This window comes from Hyla sarda, unplaced genomic scaffold (genome assembly GCF_029499605.1).
Source record: "Hyla sarda isolate aHylSar1 unplaced genomic scaffold, aHylSar1.hap1 scaffold_1827, whole genome shotgun sequence".
In the NCBI taxonomy this organism is placed as follows: Eukaryota; Metazoa; Chordata; class Amphibia; order Anura; family Hylidae; genus Hyla; species Hyla sarda.
In genome coordinates, this window is record NW_026608474.1 from 47564 (window position 1) to 66962 (window position 19399).

At 45.9% G+C, this 19399-nt stretch overlaps 8 non-coding genes across 8 annotated transcripts; all 8 read left to right on the forward strand.

Moving 5' to 3' along the window:
• The first annotated feature begins 2070 nt into the window (after window positions 1-2070).
• Window positions 2071-2261, forward strand: LOC130314471 (U2 spliceosomal RNA). Its single transcript, XR_008862150.1, has one exon. It is a non-coding gene; the product is annotated as a U2 spliceosomal RNA (small nuclear RNA).
• A 2091-nt stretch (window positions 2262-4352) lies between these two features.
• On the forward strand, window positions 4353-4543 carry LOC130314490 (U2 spliceosomal RNA). Its single transcript, XR_008862167.1, has one exon. It is a non-coding gene; the product is annotated as a U2 spliceosomal RNA (small nuclear RNA).
• Window positions 4544-6623: 2080 nt separating this feature from the next.
• On the forward strand, window positions 6624-6814 carry LOC130314491 (U2 spliceosomal RNA). Its single transcript, XR_008862168.1, has one exon. It is a non-coding gene; the product is annotated as a U2 spliceosomal RNA (small nuclear RNA).
• Window positions 6815-8898: 2084 nt separating this feature from the next.
• Window positions 8899-9089, forward strand: LOC130314492 (U2 spliceosomal RNA). The gene has a single exon (XR_008862169.1). It is a non-coding gene; the product is annotated as a U2 spliceosomal RNA (small nuclear RNA).
• A 2091-nt stretch (window positions 9090-11180) lies between these two features.
• Window positions 11181-11371, forward strand: LOC130314493 (U2 spliceosomal RNA). The gene has a single exon (XR_008862170.1). It is a non-coding gene; the product is annotated as a U2 spliceosomal RNA (small nuclear RNA).
• Window positions 11372-13459: 2088 nt separating this feature from the next.
• LOC130314494 (U2 spliceosomal RNA) lies at window positions 13460-13650 on the forward strand. The gene has a single exon (XR_008862171.1). It is a non-coding gene; the product is annotated as a U2 spliceosomal RNA (small nuclear RNA).
• A 2091-nt stretch (window positions 13651-15741) lies between these two features.
• Window positions 15742-15932, forward strand: LOC130314497 (U2 spliceosomal RNA). Its single transcript, XR_008862173.1, has one exon. It is a non-coding gene; the product is annotated as a U2 spliceosomal RNA (small nuclear RNA).
• A 2085-nt stretch (window positions 15933-18017) lies between these two features.
• LOC130314498 (U2 spliceosomal RNA) lies at window positions 18018-18208 on the forward strand. Its single transcript, XR_008862174.1, has one exon. It is a non-coding gene; the product is annotated as a U2 spliceosomal RNA (small nuclear RNA).
• The last annotated feature ends 1191 nt before the right edge of the window (window positions 18209-19399 follow it).

Below are 19399 nucleotides of genomic sequence, written 5' to 3' on the forward strand. Positions count from 1 at the left end.
AGATTCCTACTTTCATTGCTACCTGCTTGCTGGCTAGCCAGCTAGCCAGCCCTGTGGGCCTTGCTGCTGCTGCAGCCAAAAAACAAAAGGTGGTGCTGCTGCTGCTTCTGCTGCTTCTGCTTCTGCTTGTGTCTGGCCCCTGTTGGAGCGTCCAGGCACAGGACTTCTGCTGCTGCTGACTAAATGGCCTCCTTAATTGGATCATTTGAGTAGCCAGCACACCTGTGCAGGTAGGGCATGACATGATAGGCAGCTGCCTTGATAGCGGGTGGGTGCTGAATGTTCCTAATTGACAAAATAAGATTAATGCTTATGAAGAAATATAAAATCTCATCCCTTCCCCAATATCGCGCCACACCCCTACCCCTTAATTCCCTGGTTGAACGTGATGGACATATGTCTTTTTTCGACCGTACTAACTATGTAACTATGTAACATAACATGGGGGGGGTCTCCTGGCTGTTCACACAGGTGTGTCATTGCTGTACATTGACCATGCATTGCTTCTGTGGTATTGCAAAGGCAAAGACAAATGCTTCCAGCCATCCATTGCACTAATGGATTGGTCATCAGCTGGCTGTCTATGTCCCGCATCAATATAGACCAAAGTACAGAGGGTTAGGCTATGCTATTGTGCACCTACCTGATGCATCAGAAGGTGCGAGGACCTTGCTAAATTCTGTGCACAGACTTTGAGATCTATGCTTTAGACTGTATCTAAACCTGCTCCAACATGGACTGACATTCTGGCCTACTTTCAGCCGATGCGACTTGTCTGTCGCTGAACAGTCGCTTTTTATGTATTCAGCACCTATGTATAATGTTGTAAAAATGCTCTAGAAGCTAAAGTCGCAGAAATGTCACACATATTTGGCCTGCAACTTTCTGTGCGACAAATTCAGACAGGAAAAATCAGTATAAATCCTTAGAAAATTATCCCCCAGTGTCTCCATCTGCTGGCGGTATTGAATAAGCATTGCTGCACTGATGGGGTATGCATTAGACGAAAAAAAAGAAGAAAAAGAAGAATAATACGCCCAGAAAAGAGGCGAAAAGGAGAAAAACGTAAAAAAACGTGAAAAAAAAGTAAGAGGAAGAGAAGGGAAAAAAAGGTGGAAATGGGTTTAAAAGTGATTTCGGCGGAGAATATATATATATATATATATATATATATATATATATATATATATATATATATGCGCACACACACACATAGATATAAACGTATTCTCCGTTGAGATATTGCAGCCGCTGCTGTGTCCAGGCCCAGGAGCCTTAGCACTGTGCTGTGATGTCACTCAATACCACTGACATCACTAGGTGTAAACAACATCTCTCCTTTGCTGTGTATGTGACTATGGAGCTGTTTGGTGATGTCGTCTATTACGGCCTTCATAGAAACAACAGGAGATTGTTGCATCCATCTTGAACCCTCAGAACTACAGTGCTATGATGTCACTCACTTCCACAGGCCTTGCAGAGTGTAAACAACAACAACCCAGCTTTGTTGTGTATGTAACCAAAGGGATTTGTGATGTCACCTAGAACCTTCACAGCAGCGACAGCTTTATGAGGAGCATCAGCACTGCTCTGCCTGAGCAGAACCATCACCGCCATAGGTTGTCAAATAACCCGGATTTAACCCACACAGGTAAGTCCAATGGGGTGCAGGCATGTCCTCTATGCTTACAGCTTCCCGTGGGTGTTGGTTTGATACCGTTTGGGGACAGCCAAGGAGGCATCTGCAGGCAACAAAGGTAGGTGTGTGCTTGTGTGTGTGTTTCCTATGCAGATCCTAAGCCCAGTGTCACATGCAAGTAGGAGGAGTAAGAAGGGTTCCTGGCAAATCCGGGTTATGGATTGCATTTAAAAAGGCCCCGTGGGAGTGCAATGGGCCCCTGTCTTGCTGCTTAGCAATAATGGTATGGGTTTAGGTTCTGCTGTGTGTACTGGTGGTTGACTGCCCCCCAGCCCAGAGTGTGCATGGAAAATTGTCTGGCAGCCTCCCTGACAGCAAGCAGTGATAGTGCCCATGAAGGGGACCTTGTTGGGCCCGCCCCTTTCACGGTTATCGCTTCTCGGCCTTTTGGCTAAGATCAAGTGTAGTATCTGTTCTTATCAGTTTAATATCTGATACGTCCCCTATCTGGGGACCATATATTAAATGGATTTTTGATAACGGGGGCCGATTTCGAAGCTTGCTTCCGTCGCCCTATGCATTGACCCGATATGGCAGTATCTTCGGGTACAGTGCACCACCCCCTTACAGGGTTAAAAAGAAAGATTCCTACTTTCATTGCTACCTGCTTGCTGGCTAGCCAGCTAGCCAGCCCTGTGGGCCTTGCTGCTGCTGCAGCCAAAAAACAAAAGGTGGTGCTGCTGCTGCTTCTGCTGCTTCTGCTTCTGCTTGTGTCTGGCCCCTGTTGGAGCGTCCAGGCACAGGACTTCTGCTGCTGCTGACTAAATGGCCTCCTTAATTGGATCATTTGAGTAGCCAGCACACCTGTGCAGGTAGGGCATGACATGATAGGCAGCTGCCTTGATAGCGGGTGGGTGCTGAATGTTCCTAATTGACAAAATAAGATTAATGCTTATGAAGAAATATAAAATCTCATCCCTTCCCCAATATCGCGCCACACCCCTACCCCTTAATTCCCTGGTTGAACGTGATGGACATATGTCTTTTTTCGACCGTACTAACTATGTAACTATGTAACATAACATGGGGGGGGGTCTCCTGGCTGTTCACACAGGTGTGTCATTGCTGTACATTGACCATGCATTGCTTCTGTGGTATTGCAAAGGCAAAGACAAATGCTTCCAGCCATCCATTGCACTAATGGATTGGTCATCAGCTGGCTGTCTATGTCCCGCATCAATATAGACCAAAGTACAGAGGGTTAGGCTATGCTATTGTGCACCTACCTGATGCATCAGAAGGTGCGAGGCCCTTGCTAAATTCTGTGCACAGACTTTGAGATCTATGCTTTAGACTGTATCTAAACCTGCTCCAACATGGACTGACATTCTGGCCTACTTTCAGCCGATGCGACTTGTCTGTCGCTGAACAGTCGCTTTTTATGTATTCAGCACCTATGTATAATGTTGTAAAAATGCTCTAGAAGCTAAAGTCGCAGAAATGTCACACATATTTGGCCTGCAACTTTCTGTGCGACAAATTCAGACAGGAAAAATCAGTATAAATCCTTAGAAAATTATCCCCCAGTGTCTCCATCTGCTGGCGGTATTGAATAAGCATTGCTGCACTGATGGGGTATGCATTAGACGAAAAAAAAGAAGAAAAAGAAGAATAATACGCCCAGAAAAGAGGCGAAAAGGAGAAAAACGTAAAAAAACGTGAAAAAAAAGTAAGAGGAAGAGAAGGGAAAAAAAAGGTGGAAATGGGTTTAAAAGTGATTTCGGCGGAGAAATATATATATATATATATATATATATATATATATATATATATATATATATGCGCACACACACACATAGATATAAACGTATTCTCCGTTGAGATATTGCAGCCGCTGCTGTGTCCAGGCCCAGGAGCCTTAGCACTGTGCTGTGATGTCACTCAATACCACTGACATCACTAGGTGTAAACAACATCTCTCCTTTGCTGTGTATGTGACTATGGAGCTGTTTGGTGATGTCGTCTATTACGTCCTTCATAGAAGCAACAGGAGATTGTTGCATCCATCTTGAACCCTCAGAACTACAGTGCTATGATGTCACTCACTTCCACAGGCCTTGCAGAGTGTAAACAACAACAACCCAGCTTTGTTGTGTATGTAACCAAAGGGATTTGTGATGTCACCTAGAACCTTCACAGCAGCGACAGCTTTATGAGGAGCATCAGCACTGCTCTGCCTGAGCAGAACCATCACCGCCATAGGTTGTCAAATAACCCGGATTTAACCAACACAGGTAAGTCCAATGGGGTGCAGGCATGTCCTCTATGCTTACAGCTTCCCGTGGGTGTTGGTTTGATACCGTTTGGGGACAGCCAAGGAGGCATCTGCAGGCAACAAAGGTAGGTGTGTGCTTGTGTGTGTGTTTCCTATGCAGATCCTAAGCCCAGTGTCACATGCAAGTAGGAGGAGTAAGAAGGGTTCCTGGCAAATCCGGGTTATGGATTGCATTTAAAAAGGCCCCGTGGGAGTGCAATGGGCCCCTGTCTTGCTGCTTAGCAATAATGGTATGGGTTTAGGTTCTGCTGTGTGTACTGGTGGTTGACTGCCCCCCAGCCCAGAGTGTGCATGGAAAATTGTCTGGCAGCCTCCCTGACAGCAAGCAGTGATAGTGCCCATGAAGGGGACCTTGTTGGGCCCGCCCCTTTCACGGTTATCGCTTCTCGGCCTTTTGGCTAAGATCAAGTGTAGTATCTGTTCTTATCAGTTTAATATCTGATACGTCCCCTATCTGGGGACCATATATTAAATGGATTTTTGAGAACGGGGGCCGATTTCGAAGCTTGCTTCCGTCGCCCTATGCATTGACCCGATATGGCAGTATCTTCGGGTACAGTGCACCACCCCCTTACAGGGTTAAAAAGAAAGATTCCTACTTTCATTGCTACCTGCTTGCTGGCTAGCCAGCTAGCCAGCCCTGTGGGCCTTGCTGCTGCTGCAGCCAAAAAACAAAAGGTGGTGCTGCTGCTGCTTCTGCTGCTTCTGCTTCTGCTTGTGTCTGGCCCCTGTTGGAGCGTCCAGGCACAGGACTTCTGCTGCTGCTGACTAAATGGCCTCCTTAATTGGATCATTTGAGTAGCCAGCACACCTGTGCAGGTAGGGCATGACATGATAGGCAGCTGCCTTGATAGCGGGTGGGTGCTGAATGTTCCTAATTGACAAAATAAGATTAATGCTTATGAAGAAATATAAAATCTCATCCCTTCCCCAATATCGCGCCACACCCCTACCCCTTAATTCCCTGGTTGAACGTGATGGACATATGTCTTTTTTCGACCGTACTAACTATGTAACTATGTAACATAACATGGGGGGGGGTCTCCTGGCTGTTCACACAGGTGTGTCATTGCTGTACATTGACCATGCATTGCTTCTGTGGTATTGCAAAGGCAAAGACAAATGCTTCCAGCCATCCATTGCACTAATGGATTGGTCATCAGCTGGCTGTCTATGTCCCGCATCAATATAGACCAAAGTACAGAGGGTTAGGCTATGCTATTGTGCACCTACCTGATGCATCAGAAGGTGCGAGGCCCTTGCTAAATTCTGTGCACAGACTTTGAGATCTATGCTTTAGACTGTATCTAAACCTGCTCCAACATGGACTGACATTCTGGCCTACTTTCAGCCGATGCGACTTGTCTGTCGCTGAACAGTCGCTTTTTATGTATTCAGCACCTATGTATAATGTTGTAAAAATGCTCTAGAAGCTAAAGTCGCAGAAATGTCACACATATTTGGCCTGCAACTTTCTGTGCGACAAATTCAGACAGGAAAAATCAGTATAAATCCTTAGAAAATTATCCCCCAGTGTCTCCATCTGCTGGCGGTATTGAATAAGCATTGCTGCACTGATGGGGTATGCATTAGACGAAAAAAAAGAAGAAAAAGAAGAATAATACGCCCAGAAAAGAGGCGAAAAGGAGAAAAACGTAAAAAAACGTGAAAAAAAAGTAAGAGGAAGAGAAGGGAAAAAAAGGTGGAAATGGGTTTAAAAGTGATTTCGGCGGAGAAATATATATATATATATATATATATATATATATATATATATGCGCACACACACACATAGATATAAACGTATTCTCCGTTGAGATATTGCAGCCGCTGCTGTGTCCAGGCCCAGGAGCCTTAGCACTGTGCTGTGATGTCACTCAATACCACTGACATCACTAGGTGTAAACAACATCTCTCCTTTGCTGTGTATGTGACTATGGAGCTGTTTGGTGATGTCGTCTATTACGGCCTTCATAGAAGCAACAGGAGATTGTTGCATCCATCTTGAACCCTCAGAACTACAGTGCTATGATGTCACTCACTTCCACAGGCCTTGCAGAGTGTAAACAACAACAACCCAGCTTTGTTGTGTATGTAACCAAAGGGATTTGTGATGTCACCTAGAACCTTCACAGCAGCGACAGCTTTATGAGGAGCATCAGCACTGCTCTGCCTGAGCAGAACCATCACCGCCATAGGTTGTCAAATAACCCGGATTTAACCCACACAGGTAAGTCCAATGGGGTGCAGGCATGTCCTCTATGCTTACAGCTTCCCGTGGGTGTTGGTTTGATACCGTTTGGGGACAGCCAAGGAGGCATCTGCAGGCAACAAAGGTAGGTGTGTGCTTGTGTGTGTGTTTCCTATGCAGATCCTAAGCCCAGTGTCACATGCAAGTAGGAGGAGTAAGAAGGGTTCCTGGCAAATCCGGGTTATGGATTGCATTTAAAAAGGCCCCGTGGGAGTGCAATGGGCCCCTGTCTTGCTGCTTAGCAATAATGGTATGGGTTTAGGTTCTGCTGTGTGTACTGGTGGTTGACTGCCCCCCAGCCCAGAGTGTGCATGGAAAATTGTCTGGCAGCCTCCCTGACAGCAAGCAGTGATAGTGCCCATGAAGGGGACCTTGTTGGGCCCGCCCCTTTCACGGTTATCGCTTCTCGGCCTTTTGGCTAAGATCAAGTGTAGTATCTGTTCTTATCAGTTTAATATCTGATACGTCCCCTATCTGGGGACCATATATTAAATGGATTTTTGAGAACGGGGGCCGATTTCGAAGCTTGCTTCCGTCGCCCTATGCATTGACCCGATATGGCAGTATCTTCGGGTACAGTGCACCACCCCCTTACAGGGTTAAAAAGAAAGATTCCTACTTTCATTGCTACCTGCTTGCTGGCTAGCCAGCTAGCCAGCCCTGTGGGCCTTGCTGCTGCTGCAGCCAAAAAACAAATGGTGGTGCTGCTGCTGCTTCTGCTGCTTCTGCTTCTGCTTGTGTCTGGCCCCTGTTGGAGCGTCCAGGCACAGGACTTCTGCTGCTGCTGACTAAATGGCCTCCTTAATTGGATCATTTGAGTAGCCAGCACACCTGTGCAGGTAGGGCATGACATGATAGGCAGCTGCCTTGATAGCGGGTGGGTGCTGAATGTTCCTAATTGACAAAATAAGATTAATGCTTATGAAGAAATATAAAATCTCATCCCTTCCCCAATATCGCGCCACACCCCTACCCCTTAATTCCCTGGTTGAACGTGATGGACATATGTCTTTTCTCGACCGTACTAACTATGTAACTATGTAACATAACATGGGGGGGGGTCTCCTGGCTGTTCACACAGGTGTGTCATTGCTGTACATTGACCATGCATTGCTTCTGTGGTATTGCAAAGGCAAAGACAAATGCTTCCAGCCATCCATTGCACTAATGGATTGGTCATCAGCTGGCTGTCTATGTCCCGCATCAATATAGACCAAAGTACAGAGGGTTAGGCTATGCTATTGTGCACCTACCTGATGCATCAGAAGGTGCGAGGCCCTTGCTAAATTCTGTGCACAGACTTTGAGATCTATGCTTTAGACTGTATCTAAACCTGCTCCAACATGGACTGACATTCTGGCCTACTTTCAGCCGATGCGACTTGTCTGTCGCTGAACAGTCGCTTTTTATGTATTCAGCACCTATGTATAATGTTGTAAAAATGCTCTAGAAGCTAAAGTCGCAGAAATGTCACACATATTTGGCCTGCAACTTTCTGTGCGACAAATTCAGACAGGAAAAATCAGTATAAATCCTTAGAAAATTATCCCCCAGTGTCTCCATCTGCTGGCGGTATTGAATAAGCATTGCTGCACTGATGGGGTATGCATTAGACGAAAAAAAAGAAGAAAAAGAAGAATAATACGCCCAGAAAAGAGGCGAAAAGGAGAAAAACGTAAAAAAACGTGAAAAAAAAGTAAGAGGAAGAGAAGGGAAAAAAAGGTGGAAATGGGTTTAAAAGTGATTTCGGCGGAGAAATATATATATATATATATATATATATATATATATATATATATATGCGCACACACACACATAGATATAAACGTATTCTCCGTTGAGATATTGCAGCCGCTGCTGTGTCCAGGCCCAGGAGCCTTAGCACTGTGCTGTGATGTCACTCAATACCACTGACATCACTAGGTGTAAACAACATCTCTCCTTTGCTGTGTATGTGACTATGGAGCTGTTTGGTGATGTCGTCTATTACGGCCTTCATAGAAGCAACAGGAGATTGTTGCATCCATCTTGAACCCTCAGAACTACAGTGCTATGATGTCACTCACTTCCACAGGCCTTGCAGAGTGTAAACAACAACAACCCAGCTTTGTTGTGTATGTAACCAAAGGGATTTGTGATGTCACCTAGAACCTTCACAGCAGCGACAGCTTTATGAGGAGCATCAGCACTGCTCTGCCTGAGCAGAACCATCACCGCCATAGGTTGTCAAATAACCCGGATTTAACCCACACAGGTAAGTCCAATGGGGTGCAGGCATGTCCTCTATGCTTACAGCTTCCCGTGGGTGTTGGTTTGATACCGTTTGGGGACAGCCAAGGAGGCATCTGCAGGCAACAAAGGTAGGTGTGTGCTTGTGTGTGTGTTTCCTATGCAGATCCTAAGCCCAGTGTCACATGCAAGTAGGAGGAGTAAGAAGGGTTCCTGGCAAATCCGGGTTATGGATTGCATTTAAAAAGGCCCCGTGGGAGTGCAATGGGCCCCTGTCTTGCTGCTTAGCAATAATGGTATGGGTTTAGGTTCTGCTGTGTGTACTGGTGGTTGACTGCCCCCCAGCCCAGAGTGTGCATGGAAAATTGTCTGGCAGCCTCCCTGACAGCAAGCAGTGATAGTGCCCATGAAGGGGACCTTGTTGGGCCCGCCCCTTTCACGGTTATCGCTTCTCGGCCTTTTGGCTAAGATCAAGTGTAGTATCTGTTCTTATCAGTTTAATATCTGATACGTCCCCTATCTGGGGACCATATATTAAATGGATTTTTGAGAACGGGGGCCGATTTCGAAGCTTGCTTCCGTCGCCCTATGCATTGACCCGATATGGCAGTATCTTCGGGTACAGTGCACCACCCCCTTACAGGGTTAAAAAGAAAGATTCCTACTTTCATTGCTACCTGCTTGCTGGCTAGCCAGCTAGCCAGCCCTGTGGGCCTTGCTGCTGCTGCAGCCAAAAAACAAAAGGTGGTGCTGCTGCTGCTTCTGCTGCTTCTGCTTCTGCTTGTGTCTGGCCCCTGTTGGAGCGTCCAGGCACAGGACTTCTGCTGCTGCTGACTAAATGGCCTCCTTAATTGGATCATTTGAGTAGCCAGCACACCTGTGCAGGTAGGGCATGACATGATAGGCAGCTGCCTTGATAGCGGGTGGGTGCTGAATGTTCCTAATTGACAAAATAAGATTAATGCTTATGAAGAAATATAAAATCTCATCCCTTCCCCAATATCGCGCCACACCCCTACCCCTTAATTCCCTGGTTGAACGTGATGGACATATGTCTTTTTTCGACCGTACTAACTATGTAACTATGTAACATAACATGGGGGGGGGTCTCCTGGCTGTTCACACAGGTGTGTCATTGCTGTACATTGACCATGCATTGCTTCTGTGGTATTGCAAAGGCAAAGACAAATGCTTCCAGCCATCCATTGCACTAATGGATTGGTCATCAGCTGGCTGTCTATGTCCCGCATCAATATAGACCAAAGTACAGAGGGTTAGGCTATGCTATTGTGCACCTACCTGATGCATCAGAAGGTGCGAGGCCCTTGCTAAATTCTGTGCACAGACTTTGAGATCTATGCTTTAGACTGTATCTAAACCTGCTCCAACATGGACTGACATTCTGGCCTACTTTCAGCCGATGCGACTTGTCTGTCGCTGAACAGTCGCTTTTTATGTATTCAGCACCTATGTATAATGTTGTAAAAATGCTCTAGAAGCTAAAGTCGCAGAAATGTCACACATATTTGGCCTGCAACTTTCTGTGCGACAAATTCAGACAGGAAAAATCAGTATAAATCCTTAGAAAATTATCCCCCAGTGTCTCCATCTGCTGGCGGTATTGAATAAGCATTGCTGCACTGATGGGGTATGCATTAGACGAAAAAAAAGAAGAAAAAGAAGAATAATACGCCCAGAAAAGAGGCGAAAAGGAGAAAAACGTAAAAAAACGTGAAAAAAAAGTAAGAGGAAGAGAAGGGAAAAAAAGGTGGAAATGGGTTTAAAAGTGATTTCGGCGGAGAATATATATATATATATATATATATATATATATATATATATATATATATATATGCGCACACACACACATAGATATAAACGTATTCTCCGTTGAGATATTGCAGCCGCTGCTGTGTCCAGGCCCAGGAGCCTTAGCACTGTGCTGTGATGTCACTCAATACCACTGACATCACTAGGTGTAAACAACATCTCTCCTTTGCTGTGTATGTGACTATGGAGCTGTTTGGTGATGTCGTCTATTACGGCCTTCATAGAAGCAACAGGAGATTGTTGCATCCATCTTGAACCCTCAGAACTACAGTGCTATGATGTCACTCACTTCCACAGGCCTTGCAGAGTGTAAACAACAACAACCCAGCTTTGTTGTGTATGTAACCAAAGGGATTTGTGATGTCACCTAGAACCTTCACAGCAGCGACAGCTTTATGAGGAGCATCAGCACTGCTCTGCCTGAGCAGAACCATCACCGCCATAGGTTGTCAAATAACCCGGATTTAACCCACACAGGTAAGTCCAATGGGGTGCAGGCATGTCCTCTATGCTTACAGCTTCCCGTGGGTGTTGGTTTGATACCGTTTGGGGACAGCCAAGGAGGCATCTGCAGGCAACAAAGGTAGGTGTGTGCTTGTGTGTGTGTTTCCTATGCAGATCCTAAGCCCAGTGTCACATGCAAGTAGGAGGAGTAAGAAGGGTTCCTGGCAAATCCGGGTTATGGATTGCATTTAAAAAGGCCCCGTGGGAGTGCAATGGGCCCCTGTCTTGCTGCTTAGCAATAATGGTATGGGTTTAGGTTCTGCTGTGTGTACTGGTGGTTGACTGCCCCCCAGCCCAGAGTGTGCATGGAAAATTGTCTGGCAGCCTCCCTGACAGCAAGCAGTGATAGTGCCCATGAAGGGGACCTTGTTGGGCCCGCCCCTTTCACGGTTATCGCTTCTCGGCCTTTTGGCTAAGATCAAGTGTAGTATCTGTTCTTATCAGTTTAATATCTGATACGTCCCCTATCTGGGGACCATATATTAAATGGATTTTTGAGAACGGGGGCCGATTTCGAAGCTTGCTTCCGTCGCCCTATGCATTGACCCGATATGGCAGTATCTTCGGGTACAGTGCACCACCCCCTTACAGGGTTAAAAAGAAAGATTCCTACTTTCATTGCTACCTGCTTGCTGGCTAGCCAGCTAGCCAGCCCTGTGGGCCTTGCTGCTGCTGCAGCCAAAAAACAAAAGGTGGTGCTGCTGCTGCTTCTGCTGCTTCTGCTTCTGCTTGTGTCTGGCCCCTGTTGGAGCGTCCAGGCACAGGACTTCTGCTGCTGCTGACTAAATGGCCTCCTTAATTGGATCATTTGAGTAGCCAGCACACCTGTGCAGGTAGGGCATGACATGATAGGCAGCTGCCTTGATAGCGGGTGGGTGCTGAATGTTCCTAATTGACAAAATAAGATTAATGCTTATGAAGAAATATAAAATCTCATCCCTTCCCCAATATCGCGCCACACCCCTACCCCTTAATTCCCTGGTTGAACGTGATGGACATATGTCTTTTTTCGACCGTACTAACTATGTAACTATGTAACATAACATGGGGGGGGGTCTCCTGGCTGTTCACACAGGTGTGTCATTGCTGTACATTGACCATGCATTGCTTCTGTGGTATTGCAAAGGCAAAGACAAATGCTTCCAGCCATCCATTGCACTAATGGATTGGTCATCAGCTGGCTGTCTATGTCCCGCATCAATATAGACCAAAGTACAGAGGGTTAGGCTATGCTATTGTGCACCTACCTGATGCATCAGAAGGTGCGAGGCCCTTGCTAAATTCTGTGCACAGACTTTGAGATCTATGCTTTAGACTGTATCTAAACCTGCTCCAACATGGACTGACATTCTGGCCTACTTTCAGCCGATGCGACTTGTCTGTCGCTGAACAGTCGCTTTTTATGTATTCAGCACCTATGTATAATGTTGTAAAAATGCTCTAGAAGCTAAAGTCGCAGAAATGTCACACATATTTGGCCTGCAACTTTCTGTGCGACAAATTCAGACAGGAAAAATCAGTATAAATCCTTAGAAAATTATCCCCCAGTGTCTCCATCTGCTGGCGGTATTGAATAAGCATTGCTGCACTGATGGGGTATGCATTAGACGAAAAAAAAGAAGAAAAAGAAGAATAATACGCCCAGAAAAGAGGCGAAAAGGAGAAAAACGTAAAAAAACGTGAAAAAAAAGTAAGAGGAAGAGAAGGGAAAAAAAGGTGGAAATGGGTTTAAAAGTGATTTCGGCGGAGAAATATACATATATATATATATATATATATATATATATATATATATATATGCGCACACACACACATAGATATAAACGTATTCTCCGTTGAGATATTGCAGCCGCTGCTGTGTCCAGGCCCAGGAGCCTTAGCACTGTGCTGTGATGTCACTCAATACCACTGACATCACTAGGTGTAAACAACATCTCTCCTTTGCTGTGTATGTGACTATGGAGCTGTTTGGTGATGTCGTCTATTACGGCCTTCATAGAAGCAACAGGAGATTGTTGCATCCATCTTGAACCCTCAGAACTACAGTGCTATGATGTCACTCACTTCCACAGGCCTTGCAGAGTGTAAACAACAACAACCCAGCTTTGTTGTGTATGTAACCAAAGGGATTTGTGATGTCACCTAGAACCTTCACAGCAGCGACAGCTTTATGAGGAGCATCAGCACTGCTCTGCCTGAGCAGAACCATCACCGCCATAGGTTGTCAAATAACCCGGATTTAACCCACACAGGTAAGTCCAATGGGGTGCAGGCATGTCCTCTATGCTTACAGCTTCCCGTGGGTGTTGGTTTGATACCGTTTGGGGACAGCCAAGGAGGCATCTGCAGGCAACAAAGGTAGGTGTGTGCTTGTGTGTGTGTTTCCTATGCAGATCCTAAGCCCAGTGTCACATGCAAGTAGGAGGAGTAAGAAGGGTTCCTGGCAAATCCGGGTTATGGATTGCATTTAAAAAGGCCCCGTGGGAGTGCAATGGGCCCCTGTCTTGCTGCTTAGCAATAATGGTATGGGTTTAGGTTCTGCTGTGTGTACTGGTGGTTGACTGCCCCCCAGCCCAGAGTGTGCATGGAAAATTGTCTGGCAGCCTCCCTGACAGCAAGCAGTGATAGTGCCCATGAAGGGGACCTTGTTGGGCCCGCCCCTTTCACGGTTATCGCTTCTCGGCCTTTTGGCTAAGATCAAGTGTAGTATCTGTTCTTATCAGTTTAATATCTGATACGTCCCCTATCTGGGGACCATATATTAAATGGATTTTTGAGAACGGGGGCCGATTTCGAAGCTTGCTTCCGTCGCCCTATGCATTGACCCGATATGGCAGTATCTTCGGGTACAGTGCACCACCCCCTTACAGGGTTAAAAAGAAAGATTCCTACTTTCATTGCTACCTGCTTGCTGGCTAGCCAGCTAGCCAGCCCTGTGGGCCTTGCTGCTGCTGCAGCCAAAAAACAAAAGGTGGTGCTGCTGCTGCTTCTGCTGCTTCTGCTTCTGCTTGTGTCTGGCCCCTGTTGGAGCGTCCAGGCACAGGACTTCTGCTGCTGCTGACTAAATGGCCTCCTTAATTGGATCATTTGAGTAGCCAGCACACCTGTGCAGGTAGGGCATGACATGATAGGCAGCTGCCTTGATAGCGGGTGGGTGCTGAATGTTCCTAATTGACAAAATAAGATTAATGCTTATGAAGAAATATAAAATCTCATCCCTTCCCCAATATCGCGCCACACCCCTACCCCTTAATTCCCTGGTTGAACGTGATGGACATATGTCTTTTTTCGACCGTACTAACTATGTAACTATGTAACATAACATGGGGGGGGGTCTCCTGGCTGTTCACACAGGTGTGTCATTGCTGTACATTGACCATGCATTGCTTCTGTGGTATTGCAAAGGCAAAGACAAATGCTTCCAGCCATCCATTGCACTAATGGATTGGTCATCAGCTGGCTGTCTATGTCCCGCATCAATATAGACCAAAGTACAGAGGGTTAGGCTATGCTATTGTGCACCTACCTGATGCATCAGAAGGTGCGAGGCCCTTGCTAAATTCTGTGCACAGACTTTGAGATCTATGCTTTAGACTGTATCTAAACCTGCTCCAACATGGACTGACATTCTGGCCTACTTTCAGCCGATGCGACTTGTCTGTCGCTGAACAGTCGCTTTTTATGTATTCAGCACCTATGTATAATGTTGTAAAAATGCTCTAGAAGCTAAAGTCGCAGAAATGTCACACATATTTGGCCTGCAACTTTCTGTGCGACAAATTCAGACAGGAAAAATCAGTATAAATCCTTAGAAAATTATCCCCCAGTGTCTCCATCTGCTGGCGGTATTGAATAAGCATTGCTGCACTGATGGGGTATGCATTAGACGAAAAAAAAGAAGAAAAAGAAGAATAATACGCCCAGAAAAGAGGCGAAAAGGAGAAAAACGTAAAAAAACGTGAAAAAAAAGTAAGAGGAAGAGAAGGGAAAAAAAGGTGGAAATGGGTTTAAAAGTGATTTCGGCGGAGAATATATATATATATATATATATATATATATATATATATATATATATATATATGCGCACACACACACATAGATATAAACGTATTCTCCGTTGAGATATTGCAGCCGCTGCTGTGTCCAGGCCCAGGAGCCTTAGCACTGTGCTGTGATGTCACTCAATACCACTGACATCACTAGGTGTAAACAACATCTCTCCTTTGCTGTGTATGTGACTATGGAGCTGTTTGGTGATGTCGTCTATTACGGCCTTCATAGAAGCAACAGGAGATTGTTGCATCCATCTTGAACCCTCAGAACTACAGTGCTATGATGTCACTCACTTCCACAGGCCTTGCAGAGTGTAAACAACAACAACCCAGCTTTGTTGTGTATGTAACCAAAGGGATTTGTGATGTCACCTAGAACCTTCACAGCAGCGACAGCTTTATGAGGAGCATCAGCACTGCTCTGCCTGAGCAGAACCATCACCGCCATAGGTTGTCAAATAACCCGGATTTAACCCACACAGGTAAGTCCAATGGGGTGCAGGCATGTCCTCTATGCTTACAGCTTCCCGTGGGTGTTGGTTTGATACCGTTTGGGGACAGCCAAGGAGGCATCTGCAGGCAACAAAGGTAGGTGTGTGCTTGTGTGTGTGTTTCCTATGCAGATCCTAAGCCCAGTGTCACATGCAAGTAGGAGGAGTAAGAAGGGTTCCTGGCAAATCCGGGTTATGGATTGCATTTAAAAAGGCCCCGTGGGAGTGCAATGGGCCCCTGTCTTGCTGCTTAGCAATAATGGTATGGGTTTAGGTTCTGCTGTGTGTACTGGTGGTTGACTGCCCCCCAGCCCAGAGTGTGCATGGAAAATTGTCTGGCAGCCTCCCTGACAGCAAGCAGTGATAGTGCCCATGAAGGGGACCTTGTTGGGCCCGCCCCTTTCACGGTTATCGCTTCTCGGCCTTTTGGCTAAGATCAAGTGTAGTATCTGTTCTTATCAGTTTAATATCTGATACGTCCCCTATCTGGGGACCATATATTAAATGGATTTTTGAGAACGGGGGCCGATTTCGAAGCTTGCTTCCGTCGCCCTATGCATTGACCCGATATGGCAGTATCTTCGGGTACAGTGCACCACCCCCTTACAGGGTTAAAAAGAAAGATTCCTACTTTCATTGCTACCTGCTTGCTGGCTAGCCAGCTAGCCAGCCCTGTGGGCCTTGCTGCTGCTGCAGCCAAAAAACAAAAGGTGGTGCTGCTGCTGCTTCTGCTGCTTCTGCTTCTGCTTGTGTCTGGCCCCTGTTGGAGCGTCCAGGCACAGGACTTCTGCTGCTGCTGACTAAATGGCCTCCTTAATTGGATCATTTGAGTAGCCAGCACACCTGTGCAGGTAGGGCATGACATGATAGGCAGCTGCCTTGATAGCGGGTGGGTGCTGAATGTTCCTAATTGACAAAATAAGATTAATGCTTATGAAGAAATATAAAATCTCATCCCTTCCCCAATATCGCGCCACACCCCTACCCCTTAATTCCCTGGTTGAACGTGATGGACATATGTCTTTTTTCGACCGTACTAACTATGTAACTATGTAACATAACATGGGGGGGGGTCTCCTGGCTGTTCACACAGGTGTGTCATTGCTGTACATTGACCATGCATTGCTTCTGTGGTATTGCAAAGGCAAAGACAAATGCTTCCAGCCATCCATTGCACTAATGGATTGGTCATCAGCTGGCTGTCTATGTCCCGCATCAATATAGACCAAAGTACAGAGGGTTAGGCTATGCTATTGTGCACCTACCTGATGCATCAGAAGGTGCGAGGCCCTTGCTAAATTCTGTGCACAGACTTTGAGATCTATGCTTTAGACTGTATCTAAACCTGCTCCAACATGGACTGACATTCTGGCCTACTTTCAGCCGATGCGACTTGTCTGTCGCTGAACAGTCGCTTTTTATGTATTCAGCACCTATGTATAATGTTGTAAAAATGCTCTAGAAGCTAAAGTCGCAGAAATGTCACACATATTTGGCCTGCAACTTTCTGTGCGACAAATTCAGACAGGAAAAATCAGTATAAATCCTTAGAAAATTATCCCCCAGTGTCTCCATCTGCTGGCGGTATTGAATAAGCATTGCTGCACTGATGGGGTATGCATTAGACGAAAAAAAAGAAGAAAAAGAAGAATAATACGCCCAGAAAAGAGGCGAAAAGGAGAAAAACGTAAAAAAACGTGAAAAAAAAGTAAGAGGAAGAGAAGGGAAAAAAAGGTGGAAATGGGTTTAAAAGTGATTTCGGCGGAGAAATATATATATATATATATATATATATATATATATATATATATATGCGCACACACACACATAGATATAAACGTATTCTCCGTTGAGATATTGCAGCCGCTGCTGTGTCCAGGCCCAGGAGCCTTAGCACTGTGCTGTGATGTCACTCAATACCACTGACATCACTAGGTGTAAACAACATCTCTCCTTTGCTGTGTATGTGACTATGGAGCTGTTTGGTGATGTCGTCTATTACGGCCTTCATAGAAGCAACAGGAGATTGTTGCATCCATCTTGAACCCTCAGAACTACAGTGCTATGATGTCACTCACTTCCACAGGCCTTGCAGAGTGTAAACAACAACAACCCAGCTTTGTTGTGTATGTAACCAAAGGGATTTGTGATGTCACCTAGAACCTTCACAGCAGCGACAGCTTTATGAGGAGCATCAGCACTGCTCTGCCTGAGCAGAACCATCACCGCCATAGGTTGTCAAATAACCCGGATTTAACCCACACAGGTAAGTCCAATGGGGTGCAGGCATGTCCTCTATGCTTACAGCTTCCCGTGGGTGTTGGTTTGATACCGTTTGGGGACAGCCAAGGAGGCATCTGCAGGCAACAAAGGTAGGTGTGTGCTTGTGTGTGTGTTTCCTATGCAGATCCTAAGCCCAGTGTCACATGCAAGTAGGAGGAGTAAGAAGGGTTCCTGGCAAATCCGGGTTATGGATTGCATTTAAAAAGGCCCCGTGGGAGTGCAATGGGCCCCTGTCTTGCTGCTTAGCAATAATGGTATGGGTTTAGGTTCTGCTGTGTGTACCTGGTGGTTGACTGCCCCCCAGCCCAGAGTGTGCATGGAAAATTGTCTGGCAGCCTCCCTGACAGCAAGCAGTGATAGTGCCCATGAAGGGGACCTTGTTGGGCCCGCCCCTTTCACGGTTATCGCTTCTCGGCCTTTTGGCTAAGATCAAGTGTAGTATCTGTTCTTATCAGTTTAATATCTGATACGTCCCCTATCTGGGGACCATATATTAAATGGATTTTTGAGAACGGGGGCCGATTTCGAAGCTTGCTTCCGTCGCCCTATGCATTGACCCGATATGGCAGTATCTTCGGGTACAGTGCACCACCCCCTTACAGGGTTAAAAAGAAAGATTCCTACTTTCATTGCTACCTGCTTGCTGGCTAGCCAGCTAGCCAGCCCTGTGGGCCTTGCTGCTGCTGCAGCCAAAAAACAAAAGGTGGTGCTGCTGCTGCTTCTGCTGCTTCTGCTTCTGCTTGTGTCTGGCCCCTGTTGGAGCGTCCAGGCACAGGACTTCTGCTGCTGCTGACTAAATGGCCTCCTTAATTGGATCATTTGAGTAGCCAGCACACCTGTGCAGGTAGGGCATGACATGATAGGCAGCTGCCTTGATAGCGGGTGGGTGCTGAATGTTCCTAATTGACAAAATAAGATTAATGCTTATGAAGAAATATAAAATCTCATCCCTTCCCCAATATCGCGCCACACCCCTACCCCTTAATTCCCTGGTTGAACGTGATGGACATATGTCTTTTTTCGACCGTACTAACTATGTAACTATGTAACATAACATGGGGGGGGGTCTCCTGGCTGTTCACACAGGTGTGTCATTGCTGTACATTGACCATGCATTGCTTCTGTGGTATTGCAAAGGCAAAGACAAATGCTTCCAGCCATCCATTGCACTAATGGATTGGTCATCAGCTGGCTGTCTATGTCCCGCATCAATATAGACCAAAGTACAGAGGGTTAGGCTATGCTATTGTGCACCTACCTGATGCATCAGAAGGTGCGAGGCCCTTGCTAAATTCTGTGCACAGACTTTGAGATCTATGCTTTAGACTGTATCTAAACCTGCTCCAACATGGACTGACATTCTGGCCTACTTTCAGCCGATGCGACTTGTCTGTCGCTGAACAGTCGCTTTTTATGTATTCAGCACCTATGTATAATGTTGTAAAAATGCTCTAGAAGCTAAAGTCGCAGAAATGTCACACATATTTGGCCTGCAACTTTCTGTGCGACAAATTCAGACAGGAAAAATCAGTATAAATCCTTAGAAAATTATCCCCCAGTGTCTCCATCTGCTGGCGGTATTGAATAAGCATTGCTGCACTGATGGGGTATGCATTAGACGAAAAAAAAGAAGAAAAAGAAGAATAATACGCCCAGAAAAGAGGCGAAAAGGAGAAAAACGTAAAAAAACGTGAAAAAAAAGTAAGAGGAAGAGAAGGGAAAAAAAGGTGGAAATGGGTTTAAAAGTGATTTCGGCGGAGAATATATATATATATATATATATAT